Genomic DNA, 19,468 nt, shown 5'->3' with positions numbered 1-19,468 from the left:
TAGCAAAAATTATATTGCAAGTTAAGTTTGTCTTTTCAAAAAACTTCTGACAATTGAAGCTACATTACTCACAATTGATTCACAAACAATGAGATTTAAACAGCAAGTATTATCTAACTTCATTCATCCAACATGAATGCAAATCATCAAGTTATACTTAGCTCTGTTAACAAATCTGAAAAGCATTACAAAAATGTAATATTTAACTAGCCTCTTTATCAAAATCGTTTACGTTCATTCTGGGATTACTCAACAATGACAAGTTATCAGTCAACTCACTTATACTGATGCGCTGGCCAAAACAGAAATCATAATTATTTAAATCTTTACCTTATTTGCCTGAATGCTTCTGCTTCCAGGTTCAGCAATACTGACATACCTACTTAAATCTAACTCTTGGTGGCTTCAAACAGCACATCACAGAAATTGCCTACTCCATCGTCTTTCCCTCACAGACAGCTACCCACAACTGAGCGCCAAGCACTCTCTTACTCCAGCACTAGCAGTACAGTATCTTTAGCTCTGCAGTCGTGAACAGTGAGCGATCTGCATTATCGAGCCTATCAGAGACATTCATTGTTTATAGCACACTAGTTTCATTTTAATTTATTAATATTCTTATCTTTTTCTGGTGCCACACACAAGTGCGCTCCATTTCAATATATAATCACAAATTTGCATTGAATATATATAACCAGATTGAAATATTGCTTGTATGAAGTCTAGGTAATACAGCACTACCTGCATAGCGAAAAATGTGATATGAGCCTTACATGCTTGATGCTAGAATAGGCTTTGATCGTAGCTTTTAAAAAACAAGTCTCACATCATATTTAAAAAAAATACATTATTGCTCACATCAGAAAACCAGCATGTTAACACCACTCATTAGGAACTTACTGGATTACACTGCTTCAGCTACTAAGATAACACGACATATGCGAAGCACATAAAATGCCAACTGGCAACTTCACTTAGTAAGTAATGACTTAGTTTAGCGTTGTTAACACTGAAACTGAAGCTTTTGCCAAGAGTTACGGGAAAATAACATAATATTTGTCAACAGAAAACTTTATCTAGCATGAAAACCTATCGAGTACTGCTAAAAAGGGAGAGGAAGATAGCAGGCAGCAGACCCATGTCTCTGCCAGGTCATGGTAACACCTGCCTATGTGGCGGTATTCAAACAGCTGCTAGAATCGGAGCTTCCCATTGTTATCTGCTCATTGAGCAGAGCAGTGCGAGAGGATTTCAAGTGGGCAGTGAAATTAGATTTTTCGGCCACGTCCTTCCTTTCCAAAGTGACATGCTCATCAAACCTAACTCTGAGCCATTTCTCTGTCTGTCCTATATACCAAGAGACAGCCATAGGACAATCTATCATGTAGAAACCTCATTCATGATAAATATTCCTTGTGTCTACGCTGCTGATATTAAGATAAAACCAATGCTATTTCGTAGTCAAAAAAGAAAATTTTAATTTATGCTTTTTAAAAATACATGGCACTCTAGTGCTGATTTTGCCGTAATATGGCAAACAAACATATTGCTGTTACTAGTCATTATACTGCTAACCCCACCAGACCTAATTTCTTGCTTTATTTGGGTACTATTTTATTGTAAATATTACTGACATAATAATGCAGATATTTGATAATTTTTGCAATATGCTTAATACTATTTAGATCAAATTCATGCTCAGCCTGTGACAATGGAAGTTTAAACAATGGATTGATTGCAAAATTAAAAAATACTGTTTTGTGCTAAATGGTATGACTGGAACAGAGATCAATGACGCTGTCAATGAAGGTATTTTTCTTTAAAATCCTGAACATATGTTTTCCATATTTTCCATACACGTTCCTAACATTCAAATCCAAGAAGTTAATAGAACGATTAGCTTCAACTTTGCAAGTAACTTTGATTTTTTCATGTAAACCATTAAACTAGCTAACAGTTACATTAATATCATCATTATTACGTTTAACAAATAAAAAGGATTTTCAAGGAGAACTTCGTTTGCAGGGAAGTTTTTGAAACTATCCTTAGCTGACCAGAGAGGAAAATCCCATACTTAGTCCACGACTTTGACAGTACATTGCACCATCAAATTTAAAGTAGTTGCCTCGCAATATTAACGACGAAAGACCAATAAATTCATGAATCTCACTTCTGGGCAACTTATTCTGCTTCCGCTAATAATTTCGATAGCGCTGTTTACTAGAAAGTTGGTACATAAATTTACGAAGTCCAGTGAAACAAATTTCATATCTGTTGCTATTGAACCCTCTTTAATTTTACTGGCTAACTCCCAGTCCTAACCAAAGAAGGGAAAGCAGAAAGGTGGACGGAGTATATAGAGGATGTATACAAGGGCGGTGTACTTGAGGACAATATAATAGAAATGGAAGAGAATGTAGATGAAGATGGAATGGGAGATACGATACTGCGTGAAGAGTTTGACAGAGCACTGAAAGACCTGAGCCGAAACAAGGCCCAAGGAGTAGACAACATTCCATTAGAACTACTGACGACCTTGGGAGAGCCAGTCCTGATAAAACTCTACCATCTGGTGAGCAAGATGTATGAGACAGGCGAAATACCCTCAGACTTCAAGAAGAATATGATAATTCCAATACCAAAGAAAGCAGGTGTTGACAGATGTGAAAATTACCCAACTATCAGTTTAATAAGTCAGAGTTGCAAAATACTAACGCGAATTCTTTACAGACGAATGGAAAAACTGGTAGAAGCCGACCTCAGGGAAGATCAGTTTGGATTCCGTCGAAATATTGGGACACGTGAGGCAATACTGCCCTTACGACTTATCTTAGAAGAAAGATTAAGGAAAGGCAAACCTACGTTTCTAGCATTTGTAGACTTAGAGAAAGCTTTTGACAATGTTGACTGGAATACTCTATTTCAAATTCTAAAGGTGGCAGGGGTAAAATACAGGGAGCGAAAGGCTATTTACAATTTGTACAGAAACCAGATGGCAGTTATAAGAGTCGAGGGGCATGAAAGGGAAGCAGTGGTTGGGAAGGGAGTGAGACAGGGTTGTAGCCTCTCCCCAATGTTATTCAATCTGTATATTGAGCAAGCAGTAAAGGAAACAAAAAAAATTCGGAGTAGGAATTAAAATCCATGGAGAAGAAATAAAAACTTTGAGGTTCGCCGATGACATTTTAATTCTGTTAGAGACAGCAAAGGACGTGGAAGAGCAGTTGAACGGAATGGACAGTGTCTTGAAAGGAGGATATAAGATGAACACCAACAAAAACAAAACGAGGGTAATGGAATGTAGTCGAATTAAGTTGGGTGATGCTGAGGGAATTAGATTAGGAAATGAGACACTTAAAGTAGTAAAGGAGTTTTGCTATTTGGGGAGCAAAATAACTGATGATGGTCGAAGTAGAGAGGATATAAAATGTAGACTGGCAATGGCAAGGAAAGCGTTGCTGAAGAAGAGAAATTTGTTAACATCGAGTATAGATTTAAGTGTCAGGAAGTCGTTTCTGAAAGTATTTGTACGGAGTGTCGCCGTGTATGGAAGTGAAATATGGACAATAAATAGCTTGGACAGGAAGAGAATAGAAGCTATCGAAATGTGGTGCTACAGAAGAATGCTGAAGATTAGATGGGTAGATCACATAACTAATGAGGAGGTATTGAATAGAATTGGGGAGAAGAGGAGTTTGTGGCACAACTTGACGAGAAGAACGGACCGGTTGGTAGGACATGTTCTGAGGTATCAAGGGATCAGAAATTTAGCATTGGAGAGCAGCGTGAAGGGTAAAAATCGTAGAGGGAGGCCAAGAGATGAATACACTAAGCAGATACAGAAGGATGTAGGTTGCAGTAGGTACTGGGAGATGAAGAAACTTGCACAGGATAGAGTAGCATGGAGAGCTGCATCAAACCAGTCTCAGGACTGAAGACCACAACAACAACAACTCCTATTTGCTTTTAACTCAAAATTTGCCATTAATTTGGGAATGTTTCTTCAAAAAACTGACTCATTTCCTAACAGTTTTGCTAAATGGACCACCTCTGCCATTAACAGTCAGCCTCATCGACATTTCTTTTTAATAAATCGTAAGCTGTGCCCCAACTGTGGGATGCTGAGTTCCACAGGTGAAAAGAAAACCTTTCTCCATTCTTTTAGCTTTTCGTTACCTGTGCTCTGTGCTTCAGAGGTTAGATCTCTGCAGTTCTCTTGATATTGTTTTCCTCGGAGAATTTTTTAGTTTCAGCTATGTAATCTGCCTTTCCCACACCCATCACAGTATTTCCTTCCTCTGCTTGTGTGACAATAGCTTCATCATTGGTAAGCTTACTGTTGCTACTAACTACAGACATTTTTTCATTCATATTTTTTTTGAAAATACTATTGGATTTTATCTTAATAAGCAATTTAATTGTTACAACAATCCTACTTTTCTCATGTTTTGAGGTTTTTAGAGAATCAATGGCATATTTTAAATGCACGATAGTGTCTTTGACTACTCTTCTACTGACATGTCCGCTAATATTACATTTTAATATTTTATTCATCACACATTTTTCTCGCACATTGAAATCGATATTAATAAAATTTAACAACGTAGGTTAAAACTGAAATTTCGACTCGCTATCTTCACTGGCTCCTGTAGTCTGGCCTACTAATCTCTGAATCTTGTTATTATTCGAGGGTAATCCCAAAAGTAAGGTCTCCTATTTTTTTATAAGTACATAGACCTGTTTATTTCTACAATGGTTTTCATCAGTTTACAGCTTGAACTTTTAGCTATTTTTTGACATAATCACGATTTCTGTCGCTGTGGCAGTTTTTGTATGCCCATGTCATACCAGCTCGCCGCCATGCTGTTCAGAAAGTTATGAACCTCTTCTTTCACCTCGTCATCAGAGCTGAATCCCTTTCCGGCAAAATGTTCTTTTAACTTAGGGGACAGGTTATAATCACTGGGCGCCACTTCAGGACTATAGGGTGGCTGGGTGATTATGTTCCACTGACACTGTTGCAGGAGGCAATGGTTTGCTGAGCGATGTGTGGGCGAGCGTTGTCATGGAGAATGTGTACGCCATTGCTCAACATTTCTTTTCTCCAGTTCTGAATTGCCCGTTTGAGTTTTTTCTGAGTCTCACAGTACCTGTTAGCGTTAATTGTGGTCCCAGTGGGTATAAAGTCGATCAACAATACCCCTTTCCTTTCCCAAAAAACGGTTGCCATGACCGGCAGACTGTGTTTGTTTGAATTTCGGCGGCTTTGGCGAAGAAAGATGCCGCCACTGGCGTGATTGTTGCTTGGTCTCAGGTGAAAAGTGGTATGCCCAGGTTTCGTCACCCATGACAACTGAGTTCAGAAAGTTGTCCTGTTCAGCTGCAATGCCGTGAAGAAATGCGTGGGAAGCATCAACTCGTTGCCGCATGTGGTCCTCAGTCAGCATGCGTGGCACCATCTTGCGCACACCTTCCGGTAGTTCAATGATTCCGTTAAAATTCTGTGAGTGGTGATTCGGGAAACCTCAGGAACCAACGTGCAGAGAGCATCCAGGGTGATCCACCGATCTTCACGCATGCTTTGCTCAACCTTCAACACTGTCTCCTCAGAAATTGACAGTCTCCTGCCCCTTTGTTCGTCGGGAATTTCGGTCCGACCAGCTGCAAACTCTCTACATCACTTACTAACATTTTTGACATCCATGCACGACTCACCACACACTTCTGTCAATTGGCGATGGATTTCAATCGGCGCAGTGGCCCTTGTGTTCAAAAACTGAATAACTGCGCACAATTCGCACTTGGCGGTAACATCCAATGGGAGCTCCATTCTCAACAGCTGCCAAGCCAAGACTGAGCGCCTCAGCGCGGCGTGCACGTGTTTACACACAGCGCGTGAAGCACTCTTCATAACAGTGTGACCAACTGCCACCCAAACAGAGTTCTGTATTTATAAAAAAAAATAAGAGACTTTACTTTTGGGATTATCCTCGTACCATAGCCTTGTCTCATTGGTAGTTTTCCGCACTGTCTCTCTCACTGCACTCAGTACTTCTGACCAATACCCCAGCCACCTTACTCACTACCACCAGTATGCCAATTACATAAAAAAGTGTCCCTAAGGCATCCTTATGACCACTCAGACGATTTCAGAAAAATCTACAAGTACTCCACATGCCATAAGTAGTATAGCTAGGAAAGTTCTTGTTCAGTTTGCATTGTTTCCAGATTGCCCCCTTATCCCTATGATGTAATTAATCACCTTATGCGCTGTTGGCAGATTATGCGTCTCCCCCTCTCCCCCCTCTCACATACACTAATTGCTCCATGTATAAAATGGTGGGGAATTCATTAAATGGCAGGAAATTCAAACTAGTGAACATAACCAATCAGTGGGGCATGATAATTCTATTTTCTAGCAATGCTGGACGTATGCACTTTAATGTACACAGCAAATCATTGAAGTTTCAAATCAGTTTTATGCTGAAATCAATGAATATTTAATCAAAATCAGTCAAACTCGCCACAGACCAGCCCAAAAGCTACATTTCTGTAGGACTATACATAACTGTTATGACCGTAGCAGAATGTCTCCGATTAAATTCGAAATCTGTTGTCATGCTTACTTCATAAACACACCAAGCGAATATGTAAACGTGTATTGCTAACAAAGCTGCTCTTGTGAGCTTACACGTTTCCATAAGATTTCTGAACTAATCTAACGAATACTGGCAAATGCAGACGACCAGTAGCGTCTCAGATGTTTTCAGATCAGACGAATTTGACATTTCAGCAAGATCACTGCAGATCTGTACCCTCATCAATGTGAGCTAGCGTTCTGTCTATTGATATCCATGTAGATACGTTAAACTCCAGTCAGCCCTCCTATAAAAAGAAGCAATCCAGTGTTCAGGCAAGCATTATATTTTTAAGTGATTCCTCACATAAATATTAAATGTTTTAAATTACACGTAGGACATTTAACACCTCCAGAAGATTTCTAACCGTCTTCTGAGCTTGAATATCAGATGGACATGAGAGCCCTGAAGCTTTTGGTCATCACAAGAAAGATTAATGAAGGTACTTAACAGACAGACCTCATGAGAGTGTGGCATCTTTTTGCACAGAATACTAGAAATACTGTGATGGAGATGTGCTGTTCATGATTTCATTCAGTCCGTTTTTCTAACATCGGAAATTGCAGCTCGACGAAAGTAGGGTTAAAATCTTATATCCACAAGCACTGAAAACGGCTATAGACTTGGAACGGTAGCCCTTTTAATTGGTGAAATTCTTGGTGTACACTACGTGAACGATGACAAGTGTCACAGGTTTGCGATTCAAGTTAACTGACTGCAGCATACACCCATTCAGGAGCATTGCAGAAGACATGCAGCGAGATAATTGTCAGACTGAGGCATCAAAAACGTTTTCATGGGATTTCTGAATAAACTGTGATGAATGCAGCTGCGTTTCCATTAACAAGAACGTTTGTGTGGTAATTCTTTGCTGATCAAGGCTACAGACTTTCATTACAGCCAGGAGTTGCTGTTAAGAATTACTCTAACCTCTACACACAAGATTACGATTGTCGGCAGACCGAGCATGCAGGTAACCAGTTCTATAGTGGTTTCTTCCAGAGGTATCTGGCATTGCAAATTTACACACTACTCTCGTTAATTGTGAGAGTAGAGCTGACATTCAGTAGCGTCCCAGGTGCATTAAATGTCGACGCAGACGAATTTGATGGCCAAGACATGAATGTGAGTGCTCCTCAAACCACTGTAGCACGATATGAATCTTGTATTACAGTAAATTATAAGGGTGTCTGTGCAGGAAAATGCGCTGTACTAGTTCTTAAGGACATGAGGTCGATGTGGCAGAGTCGGTAGAGCACTGGCGGCTATTATGGTAGTAGATCCTTCCACAGATTCAAGTAGCAGACCCCATGGTGAATACGGTAAAATAATACAAGTAGATTCGTACTATAGGTTCAGATAGGTTCTGAACTAGCTGTAGTAATAGTGGTAGTAGCAGATTCGTATTATAGATTCTCACTCAGCTGTTCCACAATGACCACACGCTTTTAAATACTGGGTGACAATTATTGAAGTATATGAAATAAAATCGTTATAACTTCTGAACAGTTTGCGTTAGGTTGCACGATTGGCCATGGGGCATGATGGGAATTAGTATGAGCTGTGTGGTGTGGTTTAGCGACAAAGCCCAAGTTCATTTGGATGGGTTCATCAATAAGCAAAATTGGCACATTTGGGGGACTGAGAATCCACAATTCGTGATCGAGAAGTTTCTTCACTCTCAACAGGTGACTCTGTGGTGTGCAATGTCCAGTCACGGAATAATCAGTGCAACATTCCTTAATGGCACAGTGACTACCGAATGCTATGGAAGGTTTTGGGAGATGATTTCATCCCCATTATCCAAAACACTGATTACGACAAGGCGTGGTTCACGCAAGACGAAGCTCGACCCCATCGAAGCAGGAGAGTGTTTGATGTCCTGGAGGAGCATGTGGGGGCCACATTCTAGCTCTGGGGTACCCAGAGGCCGCTGGCATGGACCTCGATTGGCAGCTGTATTTCCGTATCTCAGCACATGTATCTTTTCGTGGGGCTATATTACAGGCAAGGTTTACAGCAATAATCTCAAAACCGATGCTGAACTGAAAACAGCCATTCAGGAGGTCATCGACAGCATCGATGTTCCGAGACTTCAGCGGATCATGCAGAACTTTGCTGTTCGCTGCGCCACATCATCGCCAATGATGGCAGACATATCGAACATGTAACACCCTAAACCCGAATATCTGTAGTGACGTTTACATGATGAATAAAGTATGTCCACGCTGTAGCTTGTAACTAATTTAAGTCTTTTCTCATATAGTTCAGTAGAAGCACCCTGTATATGACAGCATTATTCTTTACCTAATACGGATTTTTGGTGTGATGGAAATTTAATGTCAAAGCAGACGAAACAATAAATTCCAATAATCGTTCTTGTAAACAGAAACTAATCTAATCTCCAGGCCAGTATTGCATTTTAAGTTCTTTCTAAGCGATTCGTCACATTGTAAGTGTTTTATGTTATAATAAGGCATCTAACATTCCCAGCTGATTTCTGAATGGTGGCACATGAAGAATCTGAAGGTGTGAGCGATATGTGGAAGGTTCTCATCTTTATAGCCGATTGGCAAGGTAGTAGGACCTCTATTTGCAAGCTTACAAGATACCATGTGATTTCTGTGTCATTTTCTGACGAAATTTGTATTGCTTCTATGACACGTGCACTTATACAGGAGTTCTTTTGCTGGTCACAGTAGCAGGTATCAGGAGATGTGATGTGAAACAACTGCACATGTGGACTTAGAGATATTCTGAGTTGTAGAATATTGAAATACATTCGTCTGTAGCAATATTTCTGACAATCATCAAACTTAAAGTTATTCAGGTTTATGGAGAGTTTGATTTCATGACAGTTCTCTGAAATAATTTGGACGAAGTTTGGACTTAGAATATTTTATATGAAGTGGGAGTATGGTGAAGAAAGGAACAACCCATGTGCTGCACAGTGGAGACTATATAAAAGTTCACCCCATACATCTACATGTTACAGTAAATATGCAACAAATTACTCCATGTTGCAGCAAAAATATTTTACAGTGGAACTCTAATAAAATGCTTCCAGAACTATAACAAATTAACCCCTGTAACAATTTGTCCCAAAACTATAACAAATTAACCTCAAGCTGTAACAAAACACCCTAAAATTGTAACAAAGTTCCCACTAAATTGTGACAAACTGACTTAAAACTGTAACACATTGCCCCAAACTGTGACAGTATGCTCCTCACAACTGTCACAAAGCGCCCCAAAACTCAGATAATTATCCCTTGTTTCCGTATAAATTGTAGAAAAATACCAACAAAACTGTAAGATATTACGCAAAAATAGCAGCAAAATACCCATACACTTCAACAAATTGCCTCATACTTGTAACAATTGTCCTTAAAATTGTATACAAGATTATTGATCTCAGTGTACTGTGCTTGATGAGCAAGTCAATATGACAAATCTGAGGATACTGGCGCAGATTTCACAGTTAAAAGTTAAGAATTCAAGATGGCAATTCAAGATGGTGATCCATGTAATCTTGGACGACATCAGATTCCAAGTTTGTGCAGCTAAGGATATGTGCACAGCCTGCAACACTTCCAGTCCAACATAGTTGTTACAACTTTCATGGTGCTGTAGTAGCCTATCCCACTACTCGTCCACACCATACATCCATCAGGTAGACTCAGAATGATCAGTGCAACAAAGTTAAAAGCTGATTATCATCATGAAGTATTATCAGAGATCTACCAGCTCCAGACAGAAAAAAATGACTAGTACAGTCTACTGTAAGGATAAAATCATACTTCAATCATGATGTTTATTACTATGCATAGTGTGTATGTGTGTGTTTTGAAGGGTTTCATGTATATCTCTCTCATCACAACAGCTCCTTGACAAATCTAATGCAGTGCCTGATACATCTGAGTAGCAATAGAAATCAATCCAGCATGCAAACATGCTTCCTGATGTAGCTCTTGACACATTAGAGTGGAAATCAACTCAGCATGCAGAACTGTTTCCAGCCTTTGAGTTTCCACTATAGCCATCACAGTTGGAGTGATATGGGATGCCTGATATGATTAGATATGACTCTGACTGGTGACATGTACATAAGCATCTTGTCTGATCACCTACATCCGTTTATATCCATTGTGCATTCCGACGAACTTTGGCAATTCCAGCAGGACAATGCGATACCCCACACGTCCAGAATTGCTACAGAGGGGCTTCAGGAACACTCTTCTGAGTGTAAATACTTCCGCTGGCCGCCAAACTCCCCAGACATGAACATTATTGAGCGTATCTGGGATGCCTTGAACCATGCTGTGCAGAAGAGATCTCCACGCCTTCGTATTCTTACGGATTTATGGACACCCCTACAGAATTCATGGTGACAGTTCCCTCCAGCACTGCTTCAGACATTAGCTGAGTCCATGCCACATCGTTTGTGGCACTTCTGCATGCTCGCGTGGGCCTACATGATTTTAGGCAGGTGTACCAGTTTCTTTGGCTCTTCAGTGTAGAACGAATACTCACATGCTTAGACCACTTGAGGAGCGATTTTTCAAAATTCGATATATGGAAAAAATTTCAAAATTGAGTTAGATGCTTTATCAAAAGTCGCCTACTGCCATGTATATGAACTCTCCAAATCACGACATTTTAGCAAAAATTATATATGCATTCTTATAGTTATAGCAAAAGTCGACAAATGCAATAAAATTACTTTATCATGTCTCGACTCTCTTTTCACAGCAAGTAGTTAACAATAGTGGGATATACTGGTCACTTTAAACAGTGTTACTAATTGTTGTAACAATATTTACTGGTGAGGAATAGTGTCGCAACCAGACTTCATTGTCATCGGAAAACCTGCAGCTTACTTTCAGACAAGTATTCACTTGATGCTCAAGTGTACATCTACAAAGATGCATTGCAAATGGAAACAGAATGGATGATGATTCTTCTGATTCTGAAAATGGTAAGCAGATCAAAGTATGTTCCAATGGGAGAAAATACCGAGTCAAGAATAGCTTACATCGACCTGAAACGCAAAGCAAAATGTGTAAATAGGAACCTATCATTAAACACAATCATAGATTTGACATTTCGCCTACAAAAGCTACAGAAATAAAAAATTGCAAATCTGTTGAACTCTACTATGAAGATATTTCTCATTGTTATCATCAGGTGACATCATCAAATAAAACGGACCAAGATAAGGTTCTGTTAAAATTTCTTAACATTTCTTCACCTCAGTGCAGAATAGTGGACACCCAGAATCTGAAAGAGGAAGAAAACAGTGACAGTGAAATATACCATTGGGAAAACGAATCATGAAGTAGTGCCTGTTAGTGCTGTCACTTTCTACAGAGTATCTCTCTTGTCAGAGGACAGCTTGGTCTTCCTAGCAAGCAGGTTCCACGAAGGAGGAAGGCTGCCAAAGGAAAGAGAGGAGGCGACAGAACAGGAAACGATCGAAAGGAGTTACCTATTGACATTAAGGATGACATAAAAGAGTATAAATGCGGAGGGAGCCACCTTGGAAAGGGAAAGTCTAGTAGAGGTAATTTGCCTTCATATCTCAAAGTCAATAAAATGTTCAGGAGCTTCTGTGCAGAAAGAAAAATTTTGGAATGAAAAAATGCTCCTTATTAAAATACAAGCATATATACTACAAACATTTAAATCCATCATTCACGACACCTCATACTGCTACCTGCTCAACTTGTAAGGTTGCTTTAATGGAAATAAAAGCTGAAACATGTCTACAGAAGAAGAATGAATTATGAACTAGACACACTTTACATAAAACTCGTCCAAAGCCGTTTTATACAATGATGATGGAAGATAATCGTAATGTCATTACGACTGCAACAAAACTAGCCTATTCCAAAACTATCAGTCGGTAAGGTTTTCTGCGCTGGCTAAATATAGTTGGTAAAAGAATCTTCAAGAGGATGTACTCAAGTTGCTTCAGATTTGCTTGCCTTTCTTTCTGACTTAGATAAAAACAATTAGATGATGACATCAATACTATACATCTATTTTCAGACTCTTGCAGCAGCCAAAATAAAAACAGTTCCATGATGGCGATACTAACAGCGTTCTTGGAAAGGAACATAAAATTCAATAATTTTCGTCACTTCATTCACATTTGTGACCAAAGCTACATTCCTCCAGACCGAGTGTTTCATAGAATTGAGAAGTCTTGTACTCTCAGAATTTAAACACAGACTGGACTGTTAAAAATCTAAAAGACAATGGGCAGAAAGTACTAAAATCAATGCTATCATTCAAAATGAAAAGCAAGCATGTCATCTCATACAAGAAAGCAAAGAAAACTGTTAATGTGTGAGAAACTGATACTGTAGATCCAGTATAAATTGACATCCTGAGACAAAAGAAATCATGTCGTCCAACAGCACTAACATCCATCCTTTTTCAAAAACAAAATATTGTTAGCAATGAAAAGCAGAAAGATGTTTCTGCCTTGCTAAAGTATTTTGAAATTACAAAGATGTTCTTGATGAATAATGTGTAGATGTAAGGGGAAAAAATGACAATAACAATGTGATTATAACATGCAATTCTTTTTGTGTTACTCATTTCATACTTGGCTCTGAGCACTATGCGACTTATCATTTCATACTTAATGTAGTATTAATAATAATACTAATAATAATGATATAAGCTAAACTGTTATGTTTAAATAGTTACAACTACTAATATTGTATTATGCCACTGTATTTCTATTATTATTGTTTGTGCTCTCAGTCAAGTCAAAAACTACAAATGGAAAAATTCTATATGCAATAATAAATGCAAAAATATTCATTTTACAGCAATGCAGGTATATGAAAAATAATTAGAGTACAGAAAGATATTAGTTATGAAAAAATACATGGAATTAAATAAGGCAACATGACTGATACCAGGATTAATTATAACCATTTATCGACTTTTGAAAAAACCTGGAAAAATATCACCTTAATATACTGTTTTAAAAATTAAATTTTAATCTATTTCATTACAACACTCCACTAATGTCAGTGAGATCACGCAGGTATGTAAAAATTCAAATACTCAAATATATCTGTCTTGGTGAAAACAGAAAAACGCATTTCATGAAAAACTATCTGTGGTGTTTATCCAGTTTTGAAAAACCGCTCTTTATTCTCTTTATTTTTGAAATTTAATGGAGCTTTCGAAGTTGGCATGTGCTCAGGATTAGCCATACAATGCTCAGGCTGGGTCTGTGAGATCCACTAATTTTTGTTTCACTGAATTTATATTCTTATAGTTGCTGATTTGACACAAGTTCTCTGCTAGCTTCCTGAAAGATCTGAGAGAAGGCATTCACGTCGTGAATGAGTTTTTGCTTTGTTTAGTCATTGTTTAGCAGCCTTCTAAAAAGCGTGTGTGTCTGTCCGACCCAGTCTGACCATTAACATTACTAATTTCTGCCAGTGGAATCCCATTTTTATTTTGGTGCAGGCCTTTCACTGAGTTACTTTGTGAACTATTTGTTATGTCCTAAAACCAGATTATCATTGTCAATAGTTTACAGTATAAAATGGCAAGAGAAAATCTTTTATACAGTGAAATTTACAGAATTTTATATGATGATGAGAGTCAAGTAGAAGATTCCGAAACGGACGCAGACTTCGAAATAAATAGTGATCATGACAGAAATAGTGAAATAAGTGGTGGTGAAGAGGAAGATGTTCAGCTTTTCACTAGCATCGACGCCCCTACTGTCGTTGGTTCCAGTACAACTCCTGTAACTTAGTCAGGTAGTTCACCTATGCACTTTCATAAAAGAAGAAATGCAGCAACTAAATGGAGAAAAACTTGTTTCCGACAAAATGCCTGAACAAGACGTCACAATATAGTTATCATGCATTTGCCTGGAAGTATTTGAGCTGCAATGGCTGTACAATGACCGTCAGAATCATGATAGTTATTTTTAGAAATCCCTTTACATATTTAGTTCTTGGATGAAGCTGTATGTATATTGATTCAGTTCTGAACAAATATGGCGGTAAAATGAATATTGGAGACTTTTGGAATACGGATGGGACTAGAATAGTAATCTTTTGAGCAAGTATGTCATTGAAAAGTTCCCGATTTTTCACTCATATCAGGTTTGACAACATCCATACGAGGGATAACAGAAAAGCACAAGATAATGTTGCTGCCATAAGATTCCATTCTCGATATATTTGTCTCAAACTGCAACACATATTTTGCTCCTTCATAAAATCTTACTTTGGACGAAATGCTCGTTCCATATAGAGATAGGTGCAGGTTCAGGACGTATATTCTAAATAAACCTGCTATTTAAGGGATCAAGGTTTTCATCCTTACTATGTTCTAATTTATACGAAGAAGAAATTACCAGAAACAAAAACCAGAGAAAATGTACACAGCCACAATACAAGAAGGAATAGGTGCCTCTATATTCCTTACCACAGGTTGTCAAAGTCACTCAACAGCTACGAAATCATGGGGTACAAATTATTTAATAAACTTCCTCAATCTGTTCAAGAATTACCTGAACAATTACTCAAACAAACAATTCATGACTGGCTAGTCCTCCACCCATTCTATGACATAAGAGAATTTATCAACTGTAATATAATACTATAATGTTAACAAGAAACCTGTTGTTTCTTTCAAACTATTAATTGTATTTTAGTATGTATATGACGTTGTCTATTGCTGTAATGGCCGAATGACAATAAAATTATTATTATTATTATTCTTATTATTATTATTGTTCTTAAACGTACTATGTAAAACATTTACAGGTCTATGCAGGTGCACAATCACAAGCACCATACAAAGTCAGTAATAAGGCAGAAACTGTTGTTTTGTGTCTTTTAGACCAAGTAAAAGGGCCTGGAAAAATCTGACAGTACTCAACTTGTTTACTTCTTACCCAATAGTCAAAAAAGTATTACATGACAATAATATTACTATTATTGCTAAGTCAGAAGAAATAGTCCCGAAATTCTAATTCAGTTTTTACCCAAAAAATCTAAAAAGAGTGCTTACCTATCTTTGGATTTTGGAAAGACGTCACATTACTTTCATATGCACCAAAACGAAAAAAATCAGTACTGTTTATTTTGTCAGTGCATCGTGTTGATAAAATTGACAGTGACAATGGTGAAAAGAGAAAAACAAGTGTAATAACTTACTACAACAACAAAAAAGCAGCATAGATGTTGTTGATGCTACGTGTGATGAATATACTGTTGCTAGAGGGATAAAACTGCGATCTCTCTGGCTCTCTTTCAGAAAAATAATGACTGTAGAGGACGATGTCTCACAAATTGTCATCATGTTCATAATTTCTAATAATAAAATGAAAATTCAACATTTTTGCTTCTTAATCCTACGATCTATTCTCATTTAAATTAGTATTTCAATACAATTTATTTGTATTTCTAGTGTACTTATTTTTAGTGGTACAAAGAAGAAAGTTTTACAATTTTGTATTTTACAGTTATTGTCTAATTCAGAAAATTAAAATAATGTCCCTGTAGCATATAGTGCTACCTGAACAAAATAAAATTTTGTAGTTTGATGTAAATATAATGTTTATCACTTGTTATAAGTGTTTTATTTATTGGGTCCCTCACACCCAGCCAGACTGTTCTTGAAACTATTTTGCGCCTGAAAAATCTAGGGTTAGGAGAAGACTTCTCTGCCAAGTATGTAGTGGGCTCCACACTGTTTATCGGTGGCGGAATTTACTTTCATTTTCATTTCTCTGATGAATGGATGAATGTGTGACTTTGATAAGTCCTACGAGTAAATCAAATGTTCTTTCATGAACCAATTCCCCTCTTCTACAATTTCTGTTTAGTGCTGATATGCTGATAAATTTAAATTTATGTAAAGTGGAGACCATTCCTATAGACTATGTTCATTAGGGTGTAGTTTCATTGTTTATGAACGGTATTTGATATCTAAATCATCCATACAGAATATTAAAAACGAGCCCCAAGACTTACATGTTACAGTGCCATCAACTTCTTAGTGTACTCCTTCATAATAAGGCCAACATCTCATTAGCAAAATTAGGTGTAATTCTCTGATCCTTTTTTGTTGAATGATTGAAGTGAAATAAAGTAATCCCTTGTATTTTTATGCAGCACATAGTCAGATTTTAAGAATCCATAAGTCCAGTAAGAAATTAAGAAAAATTAACAGAGTTAGAGAAATCGTTTGTTTTATGGTGATGTGCAAGTCAGGTTTTTCGTATTTCAACACTTGCCTAAATTTCTATAATCCAAAGACTGTTTACATGCCTACCCTTTCTAGAATTAACATAAATCATTTTCAGTAGTAGCCTTTTAATATAACTCAAAATAAAATGTCCTAGCAAGTCAAAGATCCAAGATGTGTGGTTGATTTTTAAAATTATTTGGCTAAATTCTGGTGTTGAGGGGCAATCACAAATCTGTTGTATCACCTAATTTATTGTTACACAGAGTAAACATATTTGAATGAAATATGGACCATAGTACTATAGTTTAAATAATGTACACACCTCACATGGGTTTGATTGTAAAGTAAGTAAAGTTCGTTATTCTTCAAAATTTCTTAATTCATTCAATGCCAGAACAAATATTTTTACAAATGGTCACTAAAGACATCACTATATTAGTGTTCGACATTAAGTCCAGTAAGCTATGGGAAAATAAATGCAAGTCCACAAGCTGAGTTCATAATTTAAGTACCCAAACAATTTAGTTAGGAAAAATATTGCGAGTCGACCTATTGTTAACTGGAGTTCAGTGCTTGTTATCGAAATTTAAACTCCCTCTCAAGGTAACCCACGAAAGGATATAAGGTCAACACTTCTTCTCAGAAAAAGTTAAAATTCTCCAGTAAGCCGACGAGAAAATGTTCTAAGTTCAGTACTGGTACCCACAAGGTCACAGTCTGCCCCAGACACACTTCAAAGTTCCACTTGGGTTCTCAGAAAACATCACAGATCCCCGACTTTTCCCAGAAAAATTGGAAGTCCAGCTTACTGTACGGTGATATATAACAGGTCCCTGAATGTGTCCTTGAATAAATTCTAAGTTTACAGTAGTGTCACGTGAAATTACTCAAAGTGTCGACACTGAAGTCTGAAAAATGTCGACACTTTTATGAAGCGAACAACTCGGTACATATTCAGCATAGGTTCTAGCTCTACCAATGCTCAGAACCAACTGATTCTGAGCCAAAATGGCTACTGCCTTTTATAACTTACGCTTCGTTGTTGCAAATTAAAAAAGACATTTTTTATACGATAATCATACAAATAATTCGTGAGTCTAGTGTAGAATGTTCTCATGTTTAAAATTCTACCATTGTAAGTACACTGACTAAACTAGTTCTAAATCTATTAACAACTGTATCACTATGGAATCAATTACAAATAAGATACTACATAATTAAAAATACAGTGAAATAAATAAATATATTTGTAGTCTTGTTTAACATACTGTTACTCTTTTATTTATCTATAGATTATTTTATGTCAGACACAGGTTTTTCTGACAAGGAAGGCAATTATTGGCTTATCATTAAAATTCTATTAAGGTTACAAATATTCTGAGAGCATTATTTCCTAGAGTTTCTCGAGTGATATTCATTGAGACATGGTTTTCGCTAGAAGCATTAAGGTTTTGTTAATTTTTGAACTTTATGAATCTTTCTAAAACTTCATAAATACCATAAAAACTAATAACCTGACCTTGGGTGCATTTAGACGCAAATACTCATCTTAATTTTCTCTTTACATTGGTGTATATACTTATATTTATTTCATAGCTATCTTAGATCTGATTTCGCTGATTTTTTGCTGTGATAAATTTATCATGAATCAAATGCTAGCATAAATTTAATCTGTTCCCTGATAAATTCATATCATAAATTGAAAATAGCTTTCCATATAAGCTAATCATAAAGGACACTAAACATCCATATTAAAAAAAAATGTTGTGAAAGAAAAGGGCAGTGTATCTTTTGACATGAATAAATATGGATCCTGCAGTAGCTCCACACTACAAAAACTATGCAAAATTACTAAAATAGATTATTAAATAATCAAGGAACATGCACATAACATCAGAAATCAGTAATTTTGACAACAAACTTAAGCCTATATAAAATGCAGTGAAAAGGAAGACAGAATGACCAGACACAGAATAAGATAACGTAACAGCTGAAGTGAATTGAAGAGCTATAATAATGAGTCATGGGTAGCAAATGCATTTAATAATCATTTCTTAAATAAGTAGAAAGCATAGGGACAAACAGTTCAAAGGAAAAATCATAGCAGAATGTTGAAAATGTAACTTTCACAAAATTCAATCATATGAATTTATTATCAACTTCTCCTTCTAAAATTAAGAAAATTATACATTGTTTCAAAGAAAGAGTTCATCTGGTTTTGACGGTGTTTCCAATAGTGTACTAAAGATTTGTTTTCATATCACAAGCTCAATCTTATCTGAAATATGGAATGCATCAGTAACTCAAGGCATTTTTCCAGGGGGACTGAAATATGTTTTGTTAAACCCTTCCTTAAGAAAGATGACAAGAGAGATGTCAGTAACTCCGACCTATTTCAGTGCTGACGTCGTTTTACAAAATTTTTCAGAAAGTGATTATTCTAGTATAGTATCTGACCTTATCAACAGTAATATCCTCAGCAAATCACAGTTCGGTTTTGAGAAGGGTTACCGTACTAAGAATGTGCATTTACATGTTCGCTCACTAGATTTTGCAAGCATTAAATAATAAAATAGCACCAGTTGGTATTT

This window comes from Schistocerca serialis, chromosome 8 (assembly GCF_023864345.2).
Source record: "Schistocerca serialis cubense isolate TAMUIC-IGC-003099 chromosome 8, iqSchSeri2.2, whole genome shotgun sequence".
Taxonomy (NCBI): Eukaryota; Metazoa; Arthropoda; class Insecta; order Orthoptera; family Acrididae; genus Schistocerca; species Schistocerca serialis.
Note: the sequence above shows the minus strand (reverse complement) of the source record.